The 23,356-nt window shown below is 47.2% G+C and overlaps 1 pseudogene; it reads right to left on the bottom strand.

Annotated features, from left to right (window-relative positions):
• Positions 1-385: 385 nt before the first annotated feature.
• LOC136643031 (5S ribosomal RNA) lies at positions 386-504 on the bottom strand (annotated as a pseudogene).
• Between the last annotated feature and the right edge of the window lie 22,852 nt (positions 505-23,356).

Below are 23,356 nucleotides of genomic sequence, written 5' to 3'. Positions count from 1 at the left end.
GTGCCGTGAAAGGTTCTCAGGCGTGCCGTGGGAATTTTGGGTACAGCAGTGAGAAATTGCTCACAAACTCTTCCAGGTTCTGTGGCTCTGTCTCTAGGGCAACAGTCCGTAGTAACAAATGTTCTGTCCCTCTTCCTCCTCCAGCACAGCCTGCGAATTCGTTACTACTGATCATTGCCCTATAAGCAGAGCCGCAGAACCTGGAAGAGTCTCCCGGAAGGCAGAAGTAGTGAAGTGTTAGAAGACCATAGATCACAAATGGTGAAGACCATAGAGAAGACAATAGAGAACAGCCATAAGAAGAAAAACATTGAACATTGCTATTCTATGAAGACACACAGTTACAAATGGTTGGCAACCTTCAGTCTCGAAAGACTATGGTATAAGCCTACAGTACCCGGTATTCCCAGGCGGTCTCCAATCCAAGTACTAACCAGGCCTGACCCTGCTTAGCTTCCAAGATCAGATGAGATCAGGCATGTGCAGGGTAAAATCACCTCTTAATTCTCTGCTGTTTCTCCCTTTTCTATATTCATGGACTAATGAAACCATCTATCCATATAAAGGTCAACCACCACACTCTAGCATAAGCAAGAAAGAGAACTCACAATAGACCTGTGCAGTGGCATGTTATGTGAACAAAACAGATCAGCTGTGACCTTACACTCCTCCGACTGTAACCTGGAAAGCACATTTGTTTTAGGGAACAGAGAAAAGGGGCCCAAGTTTGACCCCACAGAGCTCCAGGTTTTACAGGGGCCCTGGGCAACGTGTCTTTAGAAGACCCCATTAAATCTGGGGTTTAAGAAGCAGCACTTCTTCTCCTCCCCACTACTGCTCGCCCTCTCCCTCACTATGGGATGGCAGCAGCTGCTGCTCCTTGCTTTTGCCACCAGTGGCATTGACCCACAGTGAAGCAAATGGTCCAGCAATGGCAGCAAGCAGGGGGAAGAAGGAAAGGACCAGCAGCCACTGTATCGTGTCTGAGACACAGGCAGCTGCCCAGGAGCTGTGCCAGGAATCAGATCTGCAGAATGCACTAAAGAAAAACACTGCCAGGAAGGCTTTACTCAGGCAAAGCCCGAGCCTGTCTTGCTCCAGGCAGACCAGAGATCTGTCTGGAGCAGAGACTCAAACTAAGCAGAGATCTTGGACGATTCTGACCAGAAACAAACAGGCTCAGGCTGGATACTGTTATATAAATGGCTCAGTAATTGCTCCCTGGGGATGGTGTGTGTGTTTGTGTGTGAGCTACTTGGGGGGGGGTTGGCTCCACCCCATCCAAGAAATCTTTTGGTTTAAAGTACCCCTGCCCCGTAGGTAATCATTGGCTCCAGTGGTGTGTATGGGGGATATTTGTTCCCATCCTCAGGGGAGTCCTCCAAATGCAAATGGAGGTGCAGAGCAATGTCCTTGGGCTGGGCAGGGGTGGTGGCCTGGCTCCTGAAGTTTCCCTCATTCAGGGGGTTCAGGGGTGCAGAAGGAGACCAGGGTCTGCTTCTAGAGAATTTCCTTCCCCCACTCTGTCTCTTTGTTGGGTGTTCCTGAGGTCACGACACAGCCCAAGCAGGAAGGCTTTTATAGCTTTTCTTGTCTAGGAGGGCCCAAGAGCACATCTGTGTGGGCAGAGCCAGGTCAAAACCCGAAGGACTCCTGCCGGGAAGATGCTCCTGTCCATCCTGTAGTTCTGGTGGCTCACCCCACAGAACCCTGTGTACAGAGCTGAGGCTTTCTGTTCTCGCCCTGCTGGCTCCCAACATCATCATCATCATCATCATCATCATCATCATCACAACTTTATTTTTACCCCGCCTTTCTCCCCGAAGGGACTCAAGGCGGCTTATAACAAGTTAAAACAGATTAAAAACATAATTTTAAAAACAGATAAAAGCATTAACACGTATCATAAAAACAGTAGTCAGATGAAAAGTAGTCAGGTAGAAAGAGCATAAAGCAGCAAATCATAAAAGAATCAGGCCTGTAACCAAGTATTTTAAAATATTAAAAGATGTTTAAAAGATGTTTAAAAGGCCGAGAACTCAGAAGGCTTGTTTAAACAGAAGGGTCTTCAGGCCTCACCAAAAAGTCTCAAGAGAGGGAGCCATTCTTAAGTCAAGGGGAAGGGAATTCCATAGCGTTGGTGCCACTACTGAGAAGGCCCTATTTCTTGCCACTGCCCCACATACCTCCCTAGGCGGCGGCACTTGTAAAAAGACCTTCTCTGATGACCTAAGAGGATGAGCCAGATTGTACGGGTAACATACAGCTACCATCCTTCATTTGGCCACCTACCTTCTCTCTCTCTCTCTCTCTCTCTCTCTGTCAGGATCAGTAGCATAGCCATGGGTATTGCAGGTGCCGTACCGTGTAAGCAGCCCCTCTCACATGGCATCAGAGCCTTTCTGGGCATCAACAGCGATGCGCAGTGTGTTGCCGTCTCTTCCCAGAATGATGGTGAGTAGGAAGGGCTGCTTACATGGCATGTTGCAGCACCTGCAATACTTTACCATGCCACCCCCACTATAGCTACAATACCTATGGCCAGGGTTAGGCCCAAATAGGATGGGCTAGTGGAAGTGGCAAGAGCAAGCAGCGTTTAGGGGCTCCAGTAGATAGCCAAGCAATTACTAATGCCCCAAAGCAGGTTGGGACTAACTGGCAGCACTTGGACCATCACCCTGCTCTCTGTGGGTGGCATCATTACAGTCTGCCCACCTTCTGCTGAATTTTAGAGATGTGCAAGTGTCACCCTGAGAATGATATGCTTCTGACTTTTAGGTTGGCTGTGTGACATTGTATTTGACACTGCTGCTGTAACAGACTATTAATAGATCAGATTTGTAACACCTTTATATGTCCAATCGATTCATGTTTTTCAGTTTGATGAGTGCTCTCATTTGGGGGGGGGGGCTACTCCTTGCTGTACTTGAGTCGGTAGCCTCAGTGAGAGACCAGACAGTGGGAAGCGGCAAAGGAGTTGTAGAAGATTCGTGGAAGGACTGGAAATAGCAATTCCTCTCTTCAAAAAAATCAAGGCTTAGGAATATTTAGGGTGGTTTATTGAGGTTGCACAGACATGTTTGAGTTATATGAGAAATACATTAACTAATAAACAGAGGCATTTCCTGGAGACCATGGCAGAACAAGTATCAGACTGGTGAGGGAGGGACACTGGCATAGCTAGAGGGGGGGCAGGGCACTAAGTTTTGCAGGGAGCCTCCCTGCAGCATGCAAGTGGCTCCTCTCCTCTCCTTTGGAGCCATTTGGGGGCGGGGGCAAACGGAGGCGAATGGCTCCCAAGGAGAGGGGAAGGGGTCGCTTGCACACTGTGGGAAGGCTCCTTGCAAAACGTAGTGCTCCGCCCCCCCTCTAGCTACACCAGTGGGGAGGGAAGTCGTGTTCCATAGGTTTCATGCATTAAAAACTGGACACTTGGGTTTAATAAAGTGGCCCAAGTTAAACCCAAGTGCAGTCTGGTGTCTTTGTTGGGGAGTGCGAGGGTAGAATGCCCAATGCAGGGGACTGCAGCAAGATGCGAATATCTTGTGGTCTTGTGTGCTCCCTGATGCAACTGTTGGGCCACTATGAGATACAGGAAGTTGGACTAGAGGGGCCTGATTCAGCAAGGCTCTTCTTATGTTCTTATGCAGTGGTGTAGCTAGAGAGGACGCAAAGCACCAAGTTTTGCAGGGAGCCTCACCATGGCATACACCTTCATAGCTTGCACGCTGTGGAGAGGCTCCCTGCAAAACTTGGTGCTTTGCACCCCCTCTAGCTATGCCACTGTTCTTCTGTTCTGATACCACTTAAAGTTTTTTTTTTCCTTTAATAACATTTTGAGTTCTGCAGTGCAGAATTTCATGCATTTTGGAATGCTGTGCCAATCCCATCTCTTCCTTCTTCTAAGAGCACTAAAGTCATTGAAGCTGGTGTCACATTTCACCAACATGTTACCTTTTTCAGTATGTTTTCCACCCTGCCTGCAGTTGTGCATTGGTAAGTCTGATTCCTATCAACAGAAAATACCATTGCATATTGAACAGGCTGAAAACCCCTTTCTTGCGGATGCTCTGACCCAAGCCAGTTTCATATCATCCTGCTGTTAATGAGCAGCCGTAAGTGAAACTGAATGCAGATGACTTGAAGTGGAACTGAGGAAGATCAACTCCAATCATGCTGTAGCTGGAACCAGAACTGGGTAACAAAACCTGTTGGTTCAGCCCCTCTTCTTAAGAGCTTTCCCACAGTTCAGAAGTGAAGTTATTTCAAGGCTTATGTTCTGCTCGAGTGGAGGTAACTGGAAATCGGCCTCTGCCCCCAGACTCAATAATGACCTTACATTTCTGCAATGCGGAGTGATCACAAGTTATATTTAGCAATTGATTCCTGGGCCAGATGAACAGAGGCCAAGGGTGGGTGGCATGTAACAGCTACTTAGCTGTGAAAGCAGAATAGCAAAACAGATTAACTGTCTGGGCACTATCTGCAGATCCTAGATAGCATGTCATCCCTGATGCACAGACTGTTTTCCAATGGACTAGAGAGCTGCCTGCTTCTCAGTGTAAATCACTGGCACGCAGACCAGTTGGGTAGCAGGATGCATGGGAGGACTGTGACATTTGTGGACAAGAGGGAAATTCACCAGGCACAGTTTCTCAGGCAGAATAAGAGAAGCTGCATCCACTCCTATTTCCTCTTCCAAATCACTATTCTAAATGATTTGACAGGATACCTGACTTTCATATGTGGAGCATCCAGCCAACATGGGCCAGGCACATGGTGTCAACACAGAAGGAATGTGTTGAATCTGCATGAAGGTTGAATTTCACTTCTTAATTTGATCTCTTGATCACAAGCTTCTGGTCCGCAAGTCTATGATTCATTTAGCTGGAGGGCTACTTTGGCAAGGGAGTGAAAGGGTGTCAGGCCAAGACACCATGCCCCATTCCTCAGAAAGGCCTGTGAGCAAGTCCCAGGTGCTGGTTATTCACACTCTGCAATCAGGGGTTGGGGTACCAGTCACATGACCAACAGTGGCTCAAAGGAGCTGTGACCCGCCGACTCCACCTCATCAATACAATGACTGCAAATGTTAAAAATGCATTTCAAAGGCAGAAGCATGCAAGGAGCACATGCAGCACACTGCACATAGGTTTGCTTTCCTCCAGGACACCATCTTATTTTGCTTGACACAGTGTGTTCCCCCTAAAAGATGCTATTATCAGGCTACAACCCTAACTAAAGTAGACCCACTCTGTAAGTCCTATCAATACAGGTGGGACCTCAGTATCCACTGATTTGGTATCCACTGATTTCACTCACCACTGATACTGAGTTCCACTTTTAAATGCCTGGTAAAAAGGGAAAAAGCGCCTAAATTCAATTTCATACCTTCATGCTGTTAAATAATTATAATTTCATTCTATTAGATTCCATTATTCATCCCATCTAATGGCTAAATGCAATATAGAGTCTATACCAGGGGTGTCCAAAGTTTTTGACAGGAGGGCCAAATCAGCTCTCTGACACTGTGTCGGGGGCCGGGGGAAAAAAAGAATTAATTTACATTTTAAATTTGAATAAATTTACATAAGTTTACATAAATGAATATATTAAAGATGAACTTATATGAACGAATGAGGGTCTTGCAATAGGTCAATGCCTATAAAAGGCCTTGCACAAAGCAAGGCTGGCCTTTCCTTTGCTGCCGCTGCTGCATCACAGATGTGAAAGAGCAAGCAGTGGAGGGAGCCCTCATCCCACAGCTCACACGAGAGGTCAAACAGTCGCCCTCACGCTGAGAGAAGTTGCGTTGAGCCAGTGCGGGCTTCAACAAATCTCCGGAGGGCCAGAGGCTCATTGGAGACTGGGGGCTCCCTGAGGGCCGCATTGAGAGGCCTTGAGGGCTGCAAGTGGCCCCCGGGCCGGGGTTTGGACACCCCTGGTCTATACGGATGCATTCTGGGGTGTCAACGGAGCAGCAAGAAACCTGGAAGTGGGTCTTTAAAGTTATTTTTGCACTGCTTTGTTATCCACTGATTTTTTTTTAATCTACTGTGGATTCTGGAACAGAACCCCCATGGATAATGAGGCATGACCTGTACTTACTTCCAAGTAATGGTTTTATGTCTGGGGTACCATGTCCCAGTCTCCAGGTATGAGCATCAGCTGAGCCACTGTCAGGGCCTACTGGGATAGAAGAATTAGAGGTCCAAACCTGTAGAAGGTATCCTTCTCTGTTTAGAGATGTCAATGTTACGGAGCCGTTGGGAAACAGTGATCATGCTGTGATCCGTTTCGACATGCACGTCAGGGGAAGAATACCGGGCAAATCTCTAACAAAAACCCTTGACTTCCGACTAGCAGACTTCCCTCAAATGAGTAGGCTGGTTAGAAGGAGGTTGAAAGGGAAGGTAAAAAGAGTCCAATCTCTCCAGAGTGCATGGAGGCTGCTTAAAACAACAGTAATAGAGGTCCAGCGGAAGTGTATACCGCAAAGGAAGAAGGGCTCCACTAAGTCCAGGAGGGTGCCCGCATGGCTAACCAGCCAAGTTAGAGAGGCCACAAAGGGCAAGGAAGTTTCCTTCCATAAATGGAAGTCTTGCCCTAATGAAGAGAATAAAAAGGAACATAAACTGTGGCAAAAGAAATGTAAGAAGGTGATACGGGAGGCCAAGCGAGACTATGAGGAATGCATGGCCAGCAACATTGAGGAGAATAATAAAAGCTTCTTCAAATATGTTAGAAGCAGGAAACCTGCCAGAGAAGCGGTTGGCCCTCTGGATGGTGAGGGAGGGAAAGGGGAGATAAAAGGAGACTTAGAGATGGCAGAGAAATTAAATGAGTTCTTTGCATCTGTCTTCACGGCAGAAGACCTCGGGCAGATACAGCTGCCTGAACAGCCCCTCCTGACCAAGGAATTAAGTCAGATAGAGGTTGAAAGAGAAGATGTTTCAGAACTAATTGATAAATTAAAAATCAATAAGTCACTGGGCCCAGATGGCATCCACCCAAGAGTTATTAAGGAATTGAAGAATGAAGTTGCAGATCTCTTGACTAAGGTATGCAACTTGTCCCTCAAAACAGCCACGGTGCCAGAGGATTGGAGGATAGCAAATGTCACGCCGATCTTTAAAAAGGGAAAGAGGGGGGACCTGGGAAACTATAGGCTGGTCAGCCTAACTGGGTAAGATGGTGGAATGCCTCATCAAAGATAGAATCTCAAACCACACAGACGAACAAGCCTTGCTGAGGGAGAATCAGCATGGCTTCTGTAAGGGTAAGTTTTGCCTCACGAACCTTATAGAATTCTTTGAAAAGGTCAACAGGCATGTGGATGTGGGAGAACCCATGGACATTATATATCTGGACTTTCAAAAGACATTCGACACGGTCCCTCACCAAAGGCTACTGAAAAAACTCCACAGTCAGGGAATTAGAGGGCACCTTCCTTATGAGGAAAGGCTACGACGTTTGGGCCTCTTCAGCCTAGAAAAGAGACGCCTGAGGGGGGACATGATTGAGACATACAAAATTATGCATGGGAAGGATAAAGTGGATAGAGAGATGCTCTTTACACTCTCACATAACACCACAACCAGGGGACATCCACTAAAATTGAGTGTTGGGAGGGTTAGGACAGACAAAAGAAAATATTTCTTTACTCAGCGTGTGGTCGGTCTGTGGAACTCCTTGCCGCAGGATGTGGTGACGGCATCTGGCCTACATGCCTTTAAAAGGGGATTGGACAAGTTTCTGGAGGAAAAATCCATTATGGGTTACAAGCCATGATGTGTATGCGCAACCTCCTGATTTTAGAAATGGGCTATGTCAGATGCAAGGGAGGGCACCAGGATGCAGGTCTCTTGTTATCTGGTGTGCTCCCTGGGGCATTTGGTTGGCCGCTGTGAGATACAGGAAGCTGGACTAGATGGGCCTATGGCCTGATCCAGTGGGGCTGTTCTTATATTCTTATGTTTTAGCCATTCAGCATCTTGCCAGCCACCTGTTTACTGCAGTGATCAGAGACAGGACGCCATCCATTTCCAAGAGGTGAAGTCCATAATTCACCACTATACATTCCCAGCCACTTTTACAGGCATGGATAAGATTTGTGGTTACAGACACAAGCAGGTTCCATTAAGGAATGTTTTATTGCATTGTAAATGCCCTGCCCTTTCCTGTTGTCAGATGGCCATAAAGATGTGAAGAACCCCCAACCAATCTAATCAGTCCTGCCAATCTTGGTTTCTCATCATGAGCTGCCTGCTCTTGGCTTCATTTTCTACAGCTTTTAAAAGGTGTGTGGCCTAATACACGGCTGGCATAACTGGGTAAATACTGCACTGAATTCAAGGTCCAGCAGTAAATCATCCAAATGCGAAACACAACTTTAATCTTGGCTGAGAGCCTGCTGGCTCTGGGGCAGAAAGCCAAATGCTTAGGTCATGCAGATAAACCATTTGCAAGACAGGCTGGATCTGATACACATTTGCCAAGGGGACAAAGAGATAATGGACAGGGGACTCCTAATGGGGTTGTGACTGATGACATTGCAAGAAGGGATTCTGGGAAGAGAGTCACTTCAAACCTAAGGAAAACCAGGGATGGATAGCTATTGCTGCATACTCCCCTCTGCCTTCTCCAAGCAGCAAGACATTCCAAGGCACAGCCCTATCTGGATTTGGTTTTGTTGAGATCACATGGGAGATTTATAGTGTTTCTGAGTTTGGAATTGTACCAGTAAAGCTTAAGTAGCAACAAATGACAAGTCCCAGTGGAGTAGTTAGGGGGCAGGAGGGTACACTGTCCCAGGTACCACACTTTGAGTGGGTGCCAATCTGCATCCCCTACGGCAGTCCTGAGGTGAAAAAACAACCTTCTAAACCCACTTGTGGACTCCCCGTTCCTCAGAAAGTCTCCTGGAGGGCCTCAAAAGGCACCACCTGGGGCATTTGGTGGGCCGCTGTGAGATACAGGAAGCTGGACTAGATGGGCCTATGGCCTGATCCAGTGGGGCTGTTCTTATGTTCTTATGTTGTGAAGGTTTTTCTAAGATGCCAGAAGGCCCTCTTAGAGGCCTCCAAAAAGCACTTCTGGTACCCAGGGAACGGTGTTAAAAAGTTTTGTGCCCCCAGGTGCTAGATGCCTTAACTATGCCACTGGAAAGTCCTCCTGCAACAGAAGAAACCCCACATCTCACCAGCATCTGAGTTGCGTTTGTCTGGGAAGTAGGAGAGTGTGTCACTCCCGCTGGGAAAATTCTTTCCTAGGGACGCCCAGCTAAGCCTCTCTCGGATGGCTACCCTCAGCAGATGAAGACCTTCCCCTTGATACAAATCCTGGTCTATAGGATTTTCTCTCTCTTGCATGGCTTTAATTGGCATTGTTTTTATTTCCCTTCTCAGTCTCATGTTCTGTAATTTTGAAAATACGCTGTTTTACTATTTTAATGGAATAAATCACAGAGAGCCACAAGCCACAAGCCAAACACTGCATGAGAAGCCAATGGATATTGCATCCATTGGAGTATGTCACAATTGTGATTTTAAAGCTAGAGGCTGCATGAACATGTTAATGGAAAGGAGGGGTATAAATCCCTTTAATAAACAGAGCAGAGCTGCTAACTCAGAGAGAGGCTCTGTAGGCTTCACTCCACTTCACAATTCTTCTCTCTGCTTGTTCCTTGCAAATAGAAAAATTGGTTCTTTTCACACACCATCAGCTACTTAGCTGGGGGGGGGGGATCCACCTTTTCCAAGCTTTGAGGGAGAATCTATTTTAGATTATGAGCCCCACAGGCCAGGGGCCTGTCCTCTCTTCTATTGTAAAATAACATGTGCATTGATGGAACTAATCCTAATGTGCCCCTTGGGTAGGTGCAAGTTCCTTGTGCTGGCCCAGAGGTGTTGCAAAAGTGCCGTAAGGTACTTTTGCACCACCTCAGGAAGCTGGCGTACGGACATGCTGGGCAGAATGGTGTGTTTGCGCCAGCTGAATCAGGTCGGCATAGGGGTTTGGGAAGGGCAGGGGGAGGGCAGAATGGGGTGTTCTGGGGCGGGGGAAACTGGTGGGCTCATGGGTGGGTCGGGACCAGTTGGGGGGTAGAGCCAGATTTTAGCTCTTGCGTCAGAGCCTAACCCACTCCTGGACAACCTGGCACAGCACCGGGCTGCTTGGATCCACACCACCTCCAAAGGGAAGGGGCTGCTTGAGGTGAGGCACCTTGCAAACTTAGTGCTTTGCACCCCCTCTAGCTATGCTACTGCTTTGGACTCCACAATACCAAAGGCACCCAGAGGACAGCTGAAGCTAAGAAGGTTTGGTTCTAACAGCCATCTGGTTTTTTTTTTAAGCCAGAGATCTGCTCTGAGCTTCTTGAAGAAAGAGCAGAGTATATACACCCCCTAGCTAAAGAAGCCACTCAATTCAAACCTTTCCTTGAAATAAGTCTGCCAGCTGTCCTTGTTTTACCACTGAGAATTTGGCAGCGTGCCTGGTTTGTGTACATCACACCCACCCACAGGGAGAGTGTGTGGCACACATTTAATAGGTATAGAGCAGGACGCAGCAGCAACAGCAGCAGATCTGGTGAAAAGTGCTCTTTACTAGGCTTACAAATATTTCTACAAGCAGCCATGATCTCACAAAACAATTTAAGTACTTTATACATTGTTGTGGCTTGAATTCCACTACATGCAATGCTAGGAATTATCTCTTTTGTTCACCACCGTTAAGCTACCAGCTGTACCAGGTACAGGTCATGCCTCGTTATCCACTGGAATTCCATTCCAGAACCCCGAGTGGATTTTTTAAAAAAATCAGTGGATACAAAATCCACTGCAAGTAAATGCGTTTCTGTGTAGTACAGAGCATGTCTATACAGGTCATGCCTCGTTATCCACTGGGGTTCCATTCCGAAACCCCCAGTGGATAAAAAAAAAAAATCAGTGGATACCAAATCAGTGGAAAAATAGCTTTAAAGACCCACTTCCAGGTTTCTGCAGTACGTACTGTGTTGCCACCCCCATGGCTATGTTGCTGAGAGCCCACTCTATCCACGTCTACTCCGAAATAAGCCCCATTATGGTCAATGAGGATTCATCCCAGGTAAGTGAGAACAGGATGGTACCCTGAGTGTCTTCAGTCCTGGTTTGTGAATTTCTTGAAGCATCCGGCTGGCCACTCAAGGAAACAGGTTGCTAGACTAGATGAGCCACAGGAAGTAGTGATGGCACCTTGCCTAGATGCCTTTAAGAGGGGATTGGACAAATTTCTGGAGGAAAAGTTCACCACGAGTTACAAGTCATGATAGGTATGTGCAAGCTCTTGGTTGTAGAGGCAGGCTGCCTCTGATTGCCACACGCAGGGGAGGGCACCAGGATCCAGGTTGTGTCTGTTGTCTTGTGTGCTCCCTGGGGCATTTGGTGGCCCACTGTGAGATACAGGAAGCTGGACTAGATGGGCCTATGGCCTGATCAAGCGGGGCTCTTCTTATGTTCTTATGAGCCCTCAGTCTTAGCCCACAGGACTCTTCTTAAGTTCTTACATCTGAATTGGGATTTGCACATGTCCACATTCTGAAGCTCATTCAAGTCTTATTCTTGTAGCAGCAAGCCTTCAGTTGGATCGAGCCAATTTGTCATCTCCTTCCTTTTGCCCTCCTCTTTGCCTACTCTGAACAACTTTTTCTGACTAGGGAAGCTCCAGGAGAATGTTTCTATAGCAACTCAGTAGTGCTGTTATTAGGATTTCCACCATGAATGCTAAGTGTCCAATCTTCTTTCCCCTATATGAAAATGCAACAGTCAGTATAGCAAGAAGCATTTTCAAAATCTGGTGCAACTTCCTTAGGTTCCAGCATAGATAAGATAGGGGTCACAGTCTTCCAAAGACAGCTCTCTCCTGCCAATGACAAAGGGGCAAATACACAGGAGGGGTAGCAGCCAGCAGTGGAAGACTGGCATATCAGCTATAACAATTGATCTAGGGCCTGACCAGTGGCATAGCTAGAGGGGGTGCAAAGGATCGAGTTTTGCAGGGAGCCTCACTGCAGCTTCCAAGTGGCCCCTCTCCATTTCCTTTGGAGCCATTCCAGGCATTGGGTGTAAAACAGAACGCCTCCGTTTTGCACCCACAGCCTGGAATGGCTCCAAAGGAGAGGGGCTACCTGCATGCTGTGGTGAGGCTCCCTGCAAAACGTGGCGCTTTGCACCCCCTCTAGCTACACCACTGGGCCTGACAAGTGATGTTGGCAAACAGTCTTTTCTGGATCGATTTCCGACAGGCAAGAGAAGGGGAATCTGTGAAGATCAGTTTATAGAGAGAGCATAAATCAGCAGCAGCCTGTAAACATTCTGGAAAGCAGAGGAGGAGTGAGTGGGAAGGAGAAGCCAGCACCGACAGTACTGAGCCTCAAAGCAAGCCAGAGGCACCCATCAAGCTTGCAACCAGTTCACTCATTGCCAGTTATGTGTCTGGGGCAAGGGAAGGCTGTCAGGGGCTAATCTTGATCATAGTATGCATGTTCTCTAACTCAAGATCTCTGTCTAGCTAGATTCTCCCTGACATGTTGGCTGTCCAAAGGCAAGGATTTTGATGTAAGGAACCATTCAAGTATACCACCCCTCACCTGCACTCGGAAGTGGTATAGTCCCAGTAGAGCTGTTGTACCACCTGCCTTATCTGACCATGGAAGATCAGTATAAGACCATTTCATTCCTGCAGTGCAGAAAAGTAGCGGGAACCTATGAAAAGACAAGTGCTTTTCCCTTCCAAATTGTCCCTAACTAATGGCCCAATCCTATCTATAAAGCATGACAGCAGAACACCTGTTCTGTCAGCATGGGCTGCTGCAAAGCACCTATAGAGCACTATGTTGCAAAACAAACAGCTGGTGCCACAGGGGGAAAGGCCAAAGCCCTCCCATGTGCGCTTGCAGTTGTCAGGATGCCCGCTGGTAAGTGGAATGGGAGAGAGTGGGGAGGGGTGAGGATGGGATGAGGATGGGGAGGTTAGAGAACAACAAGACAAAGGCAGGGTAGGAGAAGAAATTGGGAAAGGTAGGGAGATGGGATGTGATAGACGGTTTGGCAAAATGAGAGGATGCGGGGACAAAGGAGCGAATAAGCAGCCCATCCTGGGGCATTCCGTGTATAAATGCTTTTATGCGAATGCCCGAAGTCTACGAGCAAAGGTGGGAGAACTGGAATGTCTGGTGACAAGGGAAAATATTGACATAGTGGGCATAACGGAAACCTGGTGGAATGCGGAGAATCAGTGGGATACCGCAATCCCGGGCTATAAACTCTACAGGAGGGACAGGCAGGGGCGTGTTGGAGGTGGGGTGGCCCTTTATGTTAAGGAAGGGATAGAATCCAGCAAAGTAGAGATTGAAGGTGGGTCCGACTCCACCGTAGAATCTCTGTGGGTTAAATTACCAGGCTTGAGCAGCAATGTAATACTGGGGGTGTGCTATCGTCCTCCAGACCAGAAATCTGATGGGGACCTTGAAATGAGGAAACAGATCAGGGAGGTGACAAGGAAGGACAGGGTTGTAATCATGGGGGACTTCAATTATCCTCATATTGACTGGGTCAATTTGTGTTCTGGTCACGATAAGGAAACCGGATTTCTTGACGTGCTAAATGACTGTGGCTTAGATCAGCTAGTCACGGAGCCCACCAGAGGACAGGTGACTCTGGATTTAATTTTGTGCGGTATGCAGGACCTGGTTAGAGATGTAAACGTTACTGAGCCATTGCGGAACAGTGATCATGCTGCGATCCGTTTTGACGTGCACGTTGGGGGAAGAATACCAGGCAAATCTCTAACAAAAACCCTTGACTTCCGACGGGCGGACTTCCCTCAAATGAGGAGGCTGGTTAGAAGGAGGTTGAAAGGGAGGGTAAAAAGAGTCCAGTCTCTCCAGAGTGCATGGAGGCTGCTTAAAACAACAGTAATAGAGGCCCAGCAGAGGTGTATACCGCAAAGAAAGAAGGGTTCCACTAAATCCAGGAGAGTGCCCGCATGGCTAACCAGCCAAGTTAGAGAGGCTGTGAAGGGCAAGGAAGCTTCCTTCCGTAAATGGAAGTCTTGCCCTAATGAAGAGAATAAAAAGGAACATAAACTGTGGCAAAAGAAATGTAAGAAGGTGATATGGGAGGCCAAGCGAGACTATGAGGAACGCATGGCCAGCAACATTAAGGGGAATAATAAAAGCTTCTTCAAATATGTTAGAAGCAGGAAACCCGCCAGAGAAGCGGTTGGCCCTCTGGATGGTGAGGGAGGGAAAGGGGAGATAAAAGGAGACTTAGAGATGGCAGAGAAATTAAATAAGTTCTTTGCATCTGTCTTCACGGCAGAAGACCTCGGGCAGATACCGCTGCCCGAACGGCCCCTCCTAACCGAGGAGTTAAGTCAAATAGAGGTTAAAAGAGAAGATGTTTCAGACCTCATTGATAAATTAAAGATCAATAAGTCACCGGGCCCTGATGGCATACACCCAAGGGTTATTAAGGAATTGAAGAATGAAGTTGCAGATCTCTTGACTAAGGTATGCAACTTGTCCCTCAAAACGGCCACGGTACCAGAAGATTGGAGGATAGCAAATGTCACGCCTATTTTTAAAAAGGGAAAGAGGGGGGACCCAGGAAACTATAGGCCGGTCAGCCTAACATCCATACCGGGTAAGATGGTGGAATGCCTCATCAAAGATAGGATCTCAAAACACATAGACGAACAGGCCTTGCTGAGGGAGAATCAGCATGGCTTCTGTAAGGGTAAGTCTTGCCTCACAAACCTTATAGAATTCTTTGAAAAGGTCAACAGGCATGTGGATGTGGGAGAACCCGTGGACATTATATATCTGGACTTTCAGAAGGCGTTTGACACGGTCCCTCACCAAAGGCTACTGAAAAAACTCCACAGTCAGGGAATTAGAGGACAGGTCCTCTCGTGGATTGAGAACTGGTTGGAGGCCAGGAAGCAGAGAGTGGGTGTCAATGGGCAATTTTCACAATGGAGAGAGGTGAAAAGCGGTGTGCCCCAAGGATCTGTCCTGGGACCGGTGCTTTTCAACCTCTTCATAAATGACCTGGAGACAGGGTTGAGCAGTGAAGTGGCTAAGTTTGCAGACGACACCAAACTTTTCCGAATGGTAAAGACCAGAAGTGATTGTGAGGAGCTCCAGAAGGATCTCTCCAGACTGGCAGAATGGGCAGCAAAATGGCAGATGCGCTTCAATGTCAGTAAGTGTAAAGTCATGCACATTGGGGCAAAAAATCAAAACTTTAGATATAGGCTGATGGGTTCTGAGCTGTCTGTGACAGATCAGGAGAGAGATCTTGGGGTGGTGGTGGACAGGTCGATGAAAGTGTCGACCCAATGTGCGGCGGCAGTGAAGAAGGCCAATTCTATGCTTGGGATCATTAGGAAGGGTATTGAGAACAAAACGGTTAGTATTATAATGCCGTTGTACAAATCGATGGTAAGGCCACACCTGGAGTATTGTGTCCAGTTCTGGTCGCCGCATCTCAAAAAAGACATAGTGGAAATGGAAAAGGTGCAAAAGAGAGCGACTAAGATGATTACGGGGCTGGGGCACCTTCCTTATGAGGAAAGGCTACGGCGTTTGGGCCTCTTCAGCCTAGAAAAGAGACGCTTGAGGGGGGACATGATTGAGACATACAAAATTATGCAGGGGATGGACAGAGTGGATAGGGAGATGCTCTTTACACTCTCACATAACACCAGAACCAGGGGACATCCACTAAAATTGAGTGTTGGGCGGGTTAGGACAGACAAAAGAAAATATTTCTTTACTCAACGCGTGGTCGGTCTGTGGAACTCCTTGCCACAGGATGTGGTGCTGGCGTCTAGCCTAGATGCCTTTAAAAGGGGATTGGACGAGTTTCTGGAGGAAAAATCCATTATGGGGTACAAGCCATGATGTGTATGTGCAACCTCCTGATTTTAGGAATGGGTTAAGTCAGAATGCCAGATGTAGGGGAGAGCACCAGGATGAGGTCTCTTGTTATCTGGTGTGCTCCCTGGGGCATTTGGTGGGCCGCTGTGAGATACAGGAAGCTGGACTAGATGGGCCTATGGCCTGATCCAGTGGGGCTGTTCTTATGTTCTTATGTTCTTATGGGTGGAACAGGGAGGAGATGGGGCTAGGTGGGTGGATCAAGCCAGGCGGGAGGCAGGTTCAGCCGCAGCGGTAGCCACCAAATCCTGCGGTCTTCCTGGGCTTCATCCGCCTGCATGTATCAACTTGGACTTGGTCCAGTGATATCGCAGGCACAGGTCCAAGTTTCCCCATAGCAGCTGCTGGGGCTTACCCTGGAGCAAAGGGACAATTGTCCCCTTACCTTGAAGAGACCTCCAGCAGCCAAAACTCACCCGTGGAATGCCGCAGAGACCACGCTGGTGCTGCCATCTCATGTTGGAGAGTTTAGGTAGGACTGGGCTGTAAGATCAGGAAACCAACCACATTTACCACGTTCCATTCTGGCACAGGCTAAGCTGAGACTAGCCAAATTGTTTAAGTACCTCTTATTATGAAAATGGGTGTCAGGTGGAAGTACAGACGTAATCCCGTATCTGCAGGAGTTCTGTTCCAGAACACCCCCCCCCCCGGTTAAGTGAAATGGTGAATAATGCCCTCCCACCCTCTGGAGCCAGGGCTCCTCATGCCTCCAGTGCGTCCTCTGAGCCCAGGCTCAAATTGAGCCCTAGAGCTAAAAAATGTCACTTCTGGTTTCTCCGTGAAACCAGAAGTGACATTTTTAATGCCTTATTTTTATTGTGTTTTTTTTACCTCAAGGGCTCACTTTGAGCCTGTTTGTGGCATCTGCTGGACTCAAAGGACCTTCTGGAGGTGAGGGAAGCAAAGCACATGGGAGTCGCACTGGATTAGCCCCACGGACCCGATCTGTGGATAACTGAATTTGTGGATATGGGGTTCCCCATTACCCTTAATTAACTTAAAAGGCTCCCTGTTAATCAATAGGTTCCCTCTGAACTGAATTGTTCTCTTGCAGCCAGAAAGAGGGGACTAACGCTCACAGACTATTTATGGAAATCTTTGCCTAGCCCTAAAAATAGACTGTACTGCATGGAAAGCAAAGAGGTCTGAGAATGGGGAGGAGAAGAGGGGTCTCTTGGGCAGCTGTTACTGAAAAATCAATCCAATCGATTACAACTTGGATAAAGTGTGCCTACAGATCTCCATTAGCGAAACATTATGAAAGGTAAAAAAAAAAATTACTGACCTTCATTTCAGGTAGGAATCTAGACTGACCAAGAGGTTTGTTGTTTCTCGGCCTCCACTGCAATTAGTCAGTATGTCATGTACCCAAGTGGCAAACACATCTAGTACATTCATCCAAGTGGAGGGAACAGGGAATAGCGCACTGTCTTGCCCAGTGCTAGCAGTGTACCTGCCGACATGGGATCAAAATGAGGGTGCCGTACTAGACCTTTCCAGAAGCTAACTTCCTCATTGTCACTGACTGCATGAGCGGGGGAGTAAGAGTGTGCCAGCCAGCCATGCCCCCACACCTCTGTCCCCACTCATCCTGCCCCCTCTCCCACATGGTGGTCAGCACTTTGCTCGCAGAGGACAGCACTAACTGCAGAGAGAACTCCATGATATGATTTGAAGGAAGCCCTCCCCATGTCCAGGGTGCTGCAGACAAGCACTACTGAGCACATAGCCCTGTTAGTGTAGGGTATGCATTCAACAACCTTGTGGAGCAGTGGTCCTCAACCAGTGGTACGGGTACCACCAGTGGTACTTGAGGTGGTGTCTAGTGGTATTCACAGGACTCCTGGACACCTGCCGACCGGCAGCAAGATCAGGAACATGACACGACAAACAGCAGTAGGAGGTTTGGCTCAGCACGCAGAGCTCCAAAGCATGCTTTTCCATGCCCAAAAAAGCCCTCCCATTCACCCTGAGCCCTTACTGATGTCTGTCACATCATATCTGGCCTCCCAACCCAGAAGCGCGTCCAGTGGCACTTCAAATGGGTGGACCATGTGAAATGGTACAGTGGAGGACAATGTTGAGAAACACTGTTGTAAAGAGTAGCATCTGAGAAGGACTGCTGTGTAAGATCATTGGTCCATACTTTCTATGGGTAGCATCACTCCAAGGTCTCGGGTAAGGGCCATTATCTACTGCCTGAGATCTTTTAAGATAAAGATACCAGGGACTAAGCCTGAGCGTCTTCTGCATGCAGAGCGTGCGCTCGAACGCTGAGCACTTTCACTTGGCCTGTGAAAGCGTCACCTTGACATGACTAGCCTAGGCAGCAGTTTTACAACAAACTAAACGGAAGTAAGAGAGCAGCAACTTCAACCCTGCTTAATGGAACTTCAAAGGTAAAAGCATTTGAGTTACATGCTGGAAACAAAGAGACAAGATTTTCACTTTTCTGGACAAGAATTGGTAAGGTTTTTATTCCCAAAATCTCTTTAAAGACACTTCTCTGAAGGTGTTGCAATAGGTATGTAAACTGTTTAATCTGTTAAAAGCAATGCAGGATAATTGACTAAGAGCACAATCCCAAACCTCCGTTGGCGCAAGTCCCTTATGCCGGTCCAGAGTGTCAAAAAAGTTCCGTAAGGCACTTCAATGCCATCTCAGGAGTTGGGAGGCGGAATCCGGCACCATTGCACTGGAGGTGAGGTGAGTTCATGCCGGCCATCTCGGGCCGTTGCAGGTGTCTGGGGAGGGTGGGGGGAGGGTGGAACGGAGACGTTTCGGGGCAGGGGGAGAGTGAACAGAGGGTAGGCCCATGGGTGGCCTGGGATCAAGTGGGGGGTAGAGTCAGTATCCGGACCTTAGGCCGAATCCTTACCCCACACCCAGGCAACACAGCACAGCACCGGGCTGCTCAAATCTGCGCCACCTCTTTAGGTGCACAGCTCCAAGTAGCCCTATTGGGACAGCTGCCTCATTACCAGGGGTAAGGGGAATCAATTCCTCTTTCCCTGGGCTGGGTCACAGCCAGGCCCAACCCAGGGCAGGGTAGCTAGACTGCCTGTTCCAGCACGGATTAGGATTGGGCTGTAAAACACAGTGAACCATCTGATAGCCCCAGTTTTTTCAAATCTCTTGTGAACAAGATAAAATGCCGAGGCGAACCAGTGAGATAAATTGTGTCATCTTAGCTTTGCAGATTGTGGGTGATGGAATACAGAACAATACCCAGGCAATGAATTATTCAAACTCCTTGACCAAGGTCACATGATGGGAAATCCTTTATCAGATTTCTTGGGCAGCAGCTGAGACCTTTTGCTTCCTCCCCTCCACACTCGACAAGATGTCTGTATTCTTTCTGCTAACATATTGTGCTTTCTGTTCATCAACTCAGCAAAGAGTGAAAAGAGACTCAACTGAAAGAGAGTTCACCACAAATCCATCATCTAAAAAGCCATTCTAGCTTCATAAATGAAATGACAGGTCTGCATACTAGTGCATTGATCAATGTCCTGGCCGTCAAGCCTCCCCGCCCCCAACTTCAGTGCCACATGTAAACTTGTATGCTTATCCATTAATGTCTTACTGTGTTTCAATTTTTAAAAGACACTTAGAATAGTAATCAGAAAAGAATAAAAATATTAACCTGAAATTTACAAAATTATAAGAAAATAGACAACATGAATGATTACATATTAATAATAACAACAACAACAACAACAGTATTTATATACCGCTTTTCAACAAAAAGTTCACAAAGTGGTTTACAGAGAAAAATCAAATATCTAATGGCTCCCTGTCCCAGAAGGGCTCACAATCTAAAAAGCTGCAACACCAGCAGACAGCCACTAGTACAGACAGTGCTGGGGTGAGGTGGGCCAGTTACTCTCCCCCTGCTAAATAAAAGAGGAGCACCCACTTGAAAAAGTGCCTCTTACCCAGTTAGCAGGGGTTAATACACAGTATTAAAAGCATTAAAAAGACTGTATAGTGGGCTATAAACTATTAATCCTACATAAATTAATAAGGGGATCTAGTTTCTTACAAATCTGTGCAATTTTTGCCTTTGTTCTTTAATCCTTCCCCCGTCCTATTCTGTATTCCCTCCCTAATCAAAAGAATCTCAAGGCATGTACAAATCTATATCTGAGTTATGGTAGAACAGGGAGTCCAGCACAAACTCAAAAACTAATCCACAGAGCTGTACAGGGACCACATCATAGATGACAGATTTATCTTGTGGGACACTGAGACTGAGAGAAAGGGGCAACGAGCACAAGGGCAGAATAACGGCAAGCAGTTTTCCTTGTTAGCTTATTAGGAGACAAGAACGCTTGCTAATTAAATGAAAGCATTGGGGAAATCTCTCAGTGGATCTTAACCTACCTCCAGAGCTAAAGCCAGCCTTCCTTGGTAGGTTGTAGCCTTGATAGGTGGGGCATCCAAATTCCTAGATGAGGCTTCGGGCAGAGGGAGGAAGATGGAGCGACAGACAGAAGGAATGGTGGCTGCGGTTGGGACTCAGCCAGAGCAGGGCAGGCCAAGGGAAGGAAGAAGGGGCAAGGGAGTGGCAGATCATCCCCTGCCAGTCCACCATCTGCTGCCAATCCATTGCCTGACAATGAAAGCATGCTGCACTCTGATACCGGGCTGTCCAGACATAAAGCCTAGACTCCATTGTGATAGAGAGAGGGTCACACTATCTGAACTTTCAGCAAACAGTAGCAGCCACTAACCCTGCACATGCGTGATCTTGTCTGATCTCAGAAGCTAAGCAGCATCAGGCTTGGTTAGTATTTGGATGGGAGACCGCTTAGGAATACCAGGTGCTGTAGGCTTATACCATAGTCTTTCAAGACTGAAGATTGCCAAGCAGTAGCCACTATTAGCCATTAACTTTGTTTTCCCCTTCAAATGAGTAGTACTGCCTTGTGGCCCTTGTGCTTATAGAATCATAGAGTTAGAAGGGACTCACAGGGTCATCTAGTCCGATCTCCTGCCTATAGCAGGAAGTCCTCCTAAAGCTAATCCCCCCACCATCTATAATGGGTGGGGTGAAGAGTGTTGAACAATTGACCAGATAACTCGAAAGGAACAAAACGTAGGGAACTTGTGATCAGAGCTCGATTTGAAACTTATCCTGGAATCGGTTCACAGAGCCAGGATTCAGTACCACTTACATGCATGATACAGCAATAATGACAATTGCCTCTGGGAATGTGCAGCAGGGTGTGTTGTGCAACCCATCATTGTGTAACTACAATAGTCCTCACACCCTGGGATGCAGGCTGGCCAGGCCCAAAGATGCAGCTTCCTAGAAGCCTTCAGTCCTAGCACCTTGGGTTAAGAACTGGCATTGGTTGCAGGAATATGCTGGATCAAACCTCCAGAAACTCCTAAAACTCTTTGTATGTTACTGTGCGTTCATTTCAAAGATGCAACTTTCCAGAAAAGGTTATCTGCTCCCACCAGATTTACACATATGGTGTACCTTTTTAAAAATAATGTAGCCCAATCTCCTTAAAGAATTAAAATATTAAAAGGAAAAGTGGAGGCGGGGCAGCATTACATCATAAGTTGAAATCCTAAAATAGCACACAGTGGAACAAAATGTATAACCAGTGACTTTTAGCAGTTCACATGACACTGAGAATCAAAGGTTGTCGAGGGAGCCGGATTTAGCAGCAACCCGGAATAATCACCTACAACAATAATGAGATTACATGGATTAACCTTCCGAAGAAAGGAAGGGGGAAAGGAACATCACCGCAGCACATCTGTGCTGCATTTTTGGTGCTCTGTGGAGAGAACAGAAAGCAAGAGGACTCCAAGCAGCTGTTGTATTTAGGCAAAAGTCTCTCTGAATAACCTTACATGTGGAAGGTAAACAGATACAGCACCCTTGAAGAAGCAGAACCATCAAGTGGGTGGCCAGTCCTTGGTTTTAATAATCTTTATTTCCATTGATTCTGCCAGAGGTTTAGTCTTTTGCATGGCAGCGCTGTAACACTATACAAACAAAATGAGGGGATCCCCAGTTGTCTCTTCGCATTCTTTCATATGGTGCCATTTTCTGTTGTGGTGGATTATTATTACCGAAACACTCAAGATGGCTTACAGGAAAAAACTGAAAACAGCAACAACGACAATATGCAAATGCACAATGCAAACCTAGAATAAAAACAAAAACCTGCACCTAAGAACCAACAATGGGATGATCACAGGCTAAAACAGACTAAAACAGTAGTGGTGGCTGCCATAAGTTGATTGCTCTGTCTTTACACGTGGGTAGATTTTTGTTAAGCAGCAAACTAAGAACACCAGTCTGAAAATGCCCCGCAAAATAAGATACTGTATGCACCTCCAGGCTAAAAGCAGGCCAGGTGTACCTCTCTCAGGACCCTATTTCAGATCCTGTGCCCCACCACTGAAAAGGCCCTCTCCTATCATACTCCAATGGCATGAACACCTGGAGTGGTTAGAGCATCTGACTAGGACCAGGGAGACCTGGGTGCAAATTCTTCGTCAGTCATGAATCTCATCAGGGGTTGGCCCAAGTCTGGCTCATCCTTGAGGCCAACTGAAATGATCACTTCAGGTAGCGGTTTGAAGGGAGGCACTTGTCTCTGTTCATCAACTTCTCCAATGCTCCTCCTTTTCCTTCCACTTCTCTGGATTGGCAAAGGAAGAGGGGGACTGAGAGTAAGAAGAAATGACGGAGGGGGGGGGACAGCATTTGCCATACTGCTTCAGGAGGTCTTGGGCCAGCCCTGGGTCCTGAGGAATTTTAACAGGGGTACAAAGGTTTTGGGGGCTCCTTTTGGGTGTGCAAAGATTCATGCTACCCTGTCAAGCACAGCACCTTTGAATTGTTCCAGGTTCATCTTTGTATCTGTTTTGATGGTATCAAACCAGCATATTTATTGCCTGCCACTTCTTGTTCCACTAACAGTTCCTAACATCATTGGCTTCTCTAGTGAATTCACACACGTGCCATGTTTTATGTATGTTGTGGAATGGATAAAAAAAAATTACTGCATTTTTGCAGTTGCATTTATTGCAGCTGCATTTTTTACAAGGGTTAAAAAAAACTAATCGGTATAAAATGGTGCCCCTCAAAGGTCAGCACTGTGCCCCCTGAGGTTTGCGCCCTAGGCAGCTGTCTAGTTGTCCTACTGATAGCACTGACCCTGATAGCAACTGTTACCCTGCACATGCTTGATCTTGTCTAATTTTGGAAGCTAAGCAAGGTCAGACCTGGTTAGTACTTGGATGGGAGACCGCCTGGGAATATCGGGTGCTGTAGGTTTATAACATAGTCTTTCGAGGCTGAAGGTTGCCAACCACGGTCACACTTGTGTGCATCTT

This window comes from Tiliqua scincoides, chromosome 2, assembly GCF_035046505.1.
Source record: "Tiliqua scincoides isolate rTilSci1 chromosome 2, rTilSci1.hap2, whole genome shotgun sequence".
NCBI classification, from domain to species: domain Eukaryota; kingdom Metazoa; phylum Chordata; class Lepidosauria; order Squamata; family Scincidae; genus Tiliqua; species Tiliqua scincoides.
The sequence above is the reverse complement of the archived record's forward strand: the minus strand, read 5'-3'. Positions and strand labels throughout refer to the sequence as shown.